Consider the following 7,491-nt stretch of genomic DNA (forward strand, 5'->3'; position numbering starts at 1 on the left):
TTCTGACTGGAGTGAGGGGGAGCCCAGTGAACGTGTCATCTGCAATGCCATGGTGGCCGAAGGTGAAGAGCGTTTTCCGTATCACTCACTGGCCATTCGTACTTCTTCTTTAAGGACTGTCTATTCAGTTCATTTGCCCACATGTAGGGTGGATTCTTGCTGTTTTGCTCTTATATTTGTGAGTGCTTCATAGATTCTAGATGTTACCTATCAGACGAGTAGGTGGCAAAGATTTTCTCCCATTCTTAGATTGTCTCTAATGATCACGTCCTGTAAGGTGCAGAAACTTTTAGTTTGACAAAATCCCAGCTCTTGCTTGTGTGGTTTTTTGTTTTTTTAGCTCTTCATTTTATTCGAAATTATTTTTGTCCCTGCCATCCCTGTATTGTTCATGTGCCAGATGTGGTAGAGTAACTTTGCTTTCACTTTCTTCCTGTGTCTGCCTTGCCTCTACTCCTGGTTGTGGTTGTTATTTGTGTTCCTGTTGCTGTGTGGGGTAGAAATGGGCTCAGGTGCTGAGCTAAGATCCCAGCACAGCTAGGAGAACCTGCAACTAGCTCTACAGCTGCCCAGCTGAGCTAAAGCTCGGTAATACCTCAGCTTAGAGAAGAGAGGAGACAACACCCCAGCTAGGGGCCAGCCCTCAAGTAGGCATGGTCACAGAGGGCCTGAAGACCTGCTCCTGGACACCCACCATGAAGCATCGGCAGAAAGAAGCAACATAGACTGTGGGCACCACACCTATGAGGGACCACAGTGCGAGTTGCTTCCAGACCCTTCCAGCTGCCACACTGCTGACAAGATTGAAGGGGCATACCCAGACCGTGCACCCCATTGTACACGCTGCTGTCTGGAACACCGTCACCTCAACTACCAAAGGGACCTCAGTCCTGTGAGAACTACAGGGAAAGAGAGGTGCTCGGGTGGAAGACGGTATGCTCTGTGTCAAAACCTGCTAATCATGGCTCTGTTTCACAACAGAGAAACTACACTCCAGAGCCCACAGGCAATTCATCTCAACAAACTGCAGTCCTAGGACGCAGGATCTAGAGAAAGCTGATTCCTAGAAGGCCCTCAATTAAAAGTGGAAGAGAGCATGGTTGTTATTCTGAGTCTGACAACAAGTTTGTCCTCAGTAACAGCATGCAAAATATAAGGAGAGTATTCATGAGGCTTGCTAAATAAGTTACAAACCTCACATGCAGATAAGGTCCGATGGCAACACATTTTCCTTAGCAATCATTTAATAGTAGTTGTGTGAAATCACTTGGTTAAGAACAGCTTGCGTTGGCTGAAAAAGATACCTAGATAGTTTGATCCCTGGTAGGAGGGCCTGCCGTCTGTATTGGTAAAAGGCCCTGAAGATTTAACAACTTCTTTCATAGGAAAGAGAAGGAGAACATGGGGTCCTACTGGAAAGGAAATGTCTCTAAGGTACTATGAAATGAGCAACTTCGTGTGTGGCTTTGAGTAACGACACAATTAAGTCAGAAAAACATTTATGACCAACAATTTCAACCCACTGCCACAGTGTAGAAATATTTATAAACAAAACTCTTGAAGTTCAGCGCATATTAGCAGCAGGATTCACTTCCAAGTAATAAAGCTACATTTGAATTTTGGCTTGTTTTAAATACATGCTGAGTAAAATATTTATCACTCCTAAAATGTGCATAATCCACTAAAACAGCAATCAATGAACTTCCTGTGAAGGACCAGGTAGAAAGCGTATTAGGCTCTGGAAGCCACACAGGCTCTACAGCAGCGCATCAGTCAACACACAACCAAGGCTTGTAGCTGTGTCCAACACAACTTTAGTGAAAAAGTACAGGGTGGCTACACTTGTACTTGTCTCTTTGGTGGATAAATCCAAAACTGGATGAATGAATCCACTGATGAGTATAGCAACCCAGTCACCTTCTAAAAGCTCATCTCTGACGTCAGGAGACTCGAGGGGCATTTCGGATCTAAATTATAGAAAGTAGGTGGATCATAACAAGGTGAGTTATTTGTCTAATAAATCAGGTTTCTCCTGTGGCAAAAAAATTAATAGCCCTGCAAATGCTCCTCAAAGTAATCAAACTTTGGAAACTGCTGTCGCGGATGGAGACGGGTGGAGACTCTCCGCAGTTCCGGGCCTGACTCTCCGGAGGATGCAGAAGGCTGTGGAAGAATCAGATGGAGACTGAAGGCGTAGAAGCAAACTGTACTTCTATTCAGCAAGCATGCAAGAGTACAGCTGCCTTCTCTCAGCGAGACAGGCAGAGGTGCCCGAAACGGAGCCACCGTTGTAGGAGGCTCAAGATGCTGGCTTTATAGTTGGGGCTTAACCTGCCTCTGGGCTGAGGGCCCCCCTGCTTGATTGGTTAATGATTAACTTAGCTCGTTACTAGGGACAACAGGGAAGGGTCTTTTCAGGGACCTTTCACATCTTAGGGGCAAGGTTCTTTTTCCTTTTGATCTTAGCAAACCAAGCTTTGCAGGGTGCAGCCTGAAGAGGAGGTGCAACCGCAGATCTTTGGCTTTTCACGGTGGTTAAGCCTGTTCTGCGGCTATCTGAACTCCTTCTGGGGTGGGGGATCCCTCATCTTTCCCTGCCTACGGGTCTCTAGCCCTACACTGCTACAAATTTATTGATAACTATATTCTACTGCGGTGTCCTGGATTTGAATTTGCCCTACCATGAGCTCATAAATCATCCTGCCCTGTATCAAGGATATTAGCAGAAAACACAGGAGTCCTGAGATGGAGAAAAAACCCCTTTTTACTCACGGTTTGGTAAAAGGGCGTTTGCTACTGCCAGCACAGTGGAAAGCACACACTCAGCATCTTTGCTGAGTTCCACTTAACCCAGGTCTCACTGGGGGCCTGCAGTACAGCCCTGGTGGATGCTATGTACAGGTCTTTCACTCAGAGCTGAGGAATGGAGTTGCAAGAATTCACCTCTCTGAGAGAAAGGAACAAACAAACCCTCCTTTCCTTTGGGCATGGAGGTGAGACATGACATCATACCTGCAGGTGAGCACCTCAAACACACACCTAAGACAGGGCCAAGGAAGAAACAATCGAGGATTTTTGTTCTTGGGATACCCAGCAAAGCTTGCAGGAAATCCCCAGGCCCAAGGATGACTGTCTCTCCGAATCTACTACAGGCTGATAGTTTTGTTACAATGCCCATTTGCTAGCTCAATGATAAGTTGTTTGATACATTCAGTAAACAACAAAGAATTGATTTCTTCTTGTAAGGCATCTCAGAGCTTTTAATGTACTATAAATCTAACAGGAAAAGGTTCTAATGTTTGCCAAATTCTTGTGCCTGTGGGTGCTTTTTGCTTACAAGTACTTAGGAATACGGAATATGTTAAAAAAAAAAAAAAAACTTATTCCCTCATTTCTCATAGTTTACTTCCTGATTTTTATTTTCAGTCACTATAAGTTGGCCACACATTTAATTCACACAGTTAAAGGGGACATGCAAAGTGCTTAGCATTTACAATGTAGTTCCTTGTTCTCCCACTCCCAGCGACATGTGAAGCACTACATTGGTGACTGCTCTATCCTAACACAGAGTCTACACAACATATTCCTGGACAACACAGCAGCCATGTGGAAGCTGGTTACAAAATGTTCCTTTAATTGCCTACCGTGATTTTCTGGAATTTTCTTTTCGTGATTTCGTGTTTAAGCTTTTGTTCAGATTGAACCTGATTCAAACTGTCCTGAGTGACCTCGGGGCTGATTTTAGATACTCCAGAAAGGTAGCTTAACCTAGTGGGTGGCTCAGGGGCTGGAGTGATGCTTATCAAACTGTAAAGGACACTGAGTCACTTGCAGATTTTGTCAGAATGAAGCTTCTGATCCCATATGTCTAGTGGTAAGGCCTGAAAATTGCATTTCTTGAAAACTTCCAAGTGACCCCATTAATTCATCGGCTATAATTCCTCCTCGCCCTGGTGTACTCACTGGCAAGCAGGGACAGCACATCTGCTCACCATGTGGCCTCACCGTACTGGGCTGAGGCTCCATCCAGAGCGCATGTGCCGGGTCCCCAAGTTTCATAAATGCAACTCTGAACATTACTTTTCTATAGCCTCAGTGGCTCTCTGAATTGGATGTTAATCCTTCTACTAATGATATATATTACATATTCCATCATTTGTTCATTTTCCGCATAATTCTGGACTCTAAGAGCTCCCTGATCCATATCAATATTTCAGAAAGGGTAGGGCCGAGTGAAGTACTGGGACTAAGAGGACAGTATTGATATATTTTTAAATCTCAATAATTTTTATTGATACTAAGTAAAACTGTAATAGAGTGTTTTGAAACAAAAGGAGACCCATACCTCACTTTTTGGAGGAATAAGTGGACATTTTAAAAAGGAAATTAAAAAAGATCCTAGGATATATTGTCCTAGGGCATATAGCATGATATTCAAGAAATAAATTTTGAAAAGGAAAGAAAATATAATTATTTAGGTCACATAGCATGGTAGTTAAGAACTAAATTGCACTAAAATTAAGAATTACAGGGCTACTTTTTGAGATAAAAAAAAATCTGTGCATAAAAATACTTTAAAAGTATAAGGTGAAGAGGAGATATTTTTGGTAAATGTGGAGTTTGAAACCTTAATGCAGGGCAGTTTCACATGTAATTTGTCCAAGTTGCACTAGATGGCAGACAAAATCCAATGTTACATTCACTGCGAAAAGGGAAAAAGGGAAAAGCAAATTGTTTTTCTTTATTGGAAGCTAGACCTCTAACTGTGACATATGTGTTCAACTTATTCATATAACTCCTATGATTAATTTAATAAATGGAGATATATTTCATATCAAATAATTCCTAAACATGTTTTAAGGGAGCTCATGGCATGTGTTCATACTCAGAGGAAATTATCTGCTAAAGCAAGAAAGGTATAGAGAGACAGTCAGGTCCTGATCACAGTTTTGACACTCACAAAGGAGTGATCAGGAGTTATTTAGCCTCTCTGAGTCAGCTACACAGCACTGCACTGCTTGTGAGTGGGCTTCCGGGGTCCTGAGGGGAATTGCTTTGGAAAGTAGCCCCACACCAGCGCTGGTCACTACCCTGGCTGACATGGCTGGATGAGGGCCGCACATCCAGGGGACCCGGCTCTCCGGCCACCCTGGAGCCCTCTCCCTGCCTCCACCTTGGGACTCAGTCGTGCCCGCTGACTGGCTGGTGTCCGACTCCTTGGCACATCTGCCGGTCTGGTCTCTACTCCAGGTGGACCTCCTGCTGTCGGTTGCTGAATGTCACCAGGACCTGAGTTCTCCCTGTGGGTTAAAGCCCTCACTTGGCTCGGATAAGAGGAGGCTTTTCAGAGTCACTTCATTTTTAAATCTGTGTGACAGAAGCTAGATAGTGTCACGCTTGTCCCTTCACACTGTAGATCCTGCACCGGGAGTGTGTGCCTCTCTGCTGGTACTTACTATCTCAACGCCTGGAATTTAAACTCTGGGATAGTCCAAAATCTCCATCCTCCAAAGGATAGTGCAAACCCCACTCCAACAATAATGTTTAGTTTAAGATTGAATTAATTACTTCAGTCTGAGGTTATGTAGATCATGACTCAAGCCTCTTCCTTCAGCGAGCAGCGCTGGAGGAGACTTTTGCTCCCCTATGTCAGAGGGCAGCAGAATGCGTCTTGTGGACTCTGAAAGTGCTCAGCAGGAGAGGTTGTGACTCTTCCTCAGCAAAGGTTGTGGCCAAGCTTGCATGTCGTAGGGGGAGCGTTAGTCAAGTGCATTAGTCAAAGGTGGCCCCAGAAATTTGGTGAGGAAATAGTTGAATTCTTTCTTGAATTTCAAATTCCAAAATAACAGAACATTTATCAGCCACCTACAGGCTGAAAGAAAGGTTAATTCTGCCATCAAAACTTTGCCCTTGTCCTTGTAGCTCATGATTTTTCACAATGCAGCTGAAGCTTCTCAACTGTTAACACTGTCATCAAGAAATACTTGTCTTCGTATCTGAGGATGTCGGGTGATTCACCTGATTGTGCACTGCTGACATTTCACTCTCCATTTCTTATTGGTGCACTTGCTTAATCAGAGCTCTCCTCATCATCCTACCCTCAAACTCTGCCTCCTTAACCTGCATTTACACAGAAGAATAAATACCTGATGATTGCAGAGTGGATAAAGGACTGCTTCCAAAGCGTTTCACTTTTCAGAAGCATCAGAAGAGGATGAAGCCCTAGTGACTGAGGTTTTAAACAGCTTCTCGGGCCCCTCAGAGTTTCCACACAAGACTGACTCCCCCTGGCGTCTTTGAATCATCTGTGAAAACATGCTACATTTCTGTCTTTTGTTAGGAAATGGGGCCGAATGACCACACAGAGCTACAGTACATGGAGAGGTCACCTGTGGAGTGACTTGACTTGCAAAGCCGTGTGAGGCTAGGACACTGGCTGTAGGTGCCCAGAGAAGTCCGTCCCAAGAATGGCCTGGTCAACCTGCAGAGCAGGGCCAACCATGGTCCAAACACAGGCCTATGGCTCCCCACTGGCAGTGTCTCAGGCCGGGGAGGACATTTCATCAGAGAAAGCAGCAGTGCTTTTCAGGAGAAGCCCCCTATTTGCAAGTGGCAAGGCCAGGCCATAGAAACACAGGTGCTGCAAAGTTCCTAAACAAAATTCCTTGGCCTTCAGCTGCTCAGAATGAGCAGCAGCAGAATGATTTTGCCAAAGAGGGTGGAGAGTAAATATATGAAAACGTCTCAAAACCCTTCCTCCTCTGGGAAGACAGACCTCGCTTTCCTCCCTGCTACAGCTCACAGAGGACAGAAGTAAAAGATTACACCTAATGCCAACAAAGGCAATTTTCACCTCCACTGCCAATACCCGCATATCCGGGCCTGTGCAAGGGGCTGGGAGGACCAGATGCGATTGAGAACCGCAAGGTCCCACCTACAAGTCTGGTGAACGTAGGGCGACACCACCCTGAAGGCGAGGACCGGCAGAGGCGACATGCGCGCTTCTCCTGCAGTCATCTAACAGGGACCAGAGGGTGATTAGCAAGCAAACACGAAGCAGAAGAAACGCACTCCACTGACCAAGGCATATTTACTGAATACCTGCTCTGTGGATGGAACCACCCCATTGGCTATGATAGGAGAAGATGCCACAAATGTAAGGAAGTAATTTTCTAGTTAGTGAGATAATTACAAAAGAAACTTAATAATAGGGCAGACAAATGACTCAGCTGAGTATAAGATACACTATAACCTAGTAGGAAATAATCCACGTCTATAGGTTCCATTGCTGTGTTCAAAGATATTGTTTTAACAGTGGTCACTATGAGTGGAGCGGAGTGTGGGAAACTGGGAGATGAAGGTCAAAGGAAACAAGGGCGGAACATAGGAGAAAAAGTCAGGAAATCTATAGACTAGAGTTACGAGTTCTACGGTCAGAAATATCGTATTCATGATTGTGTTAGATGAGACTGCAGCCGCTGGTACCACGCA

This window comes from Heterocephalus glaber, unplaced genomic scaffold (assembly GCF_053883595.1).
Source record: "Heterocephalus glaber isolate CG9 unplaced genomic scaffold, H.glaber_assembly_v1.0 deba00000676, whole genome shotgun sequence".
NCBI lineage: Eukaryota > Metazoa > Chordata > Mammalia > Rodentia > Bathyergidae > Heterocephalus > Heterocephalus glaber.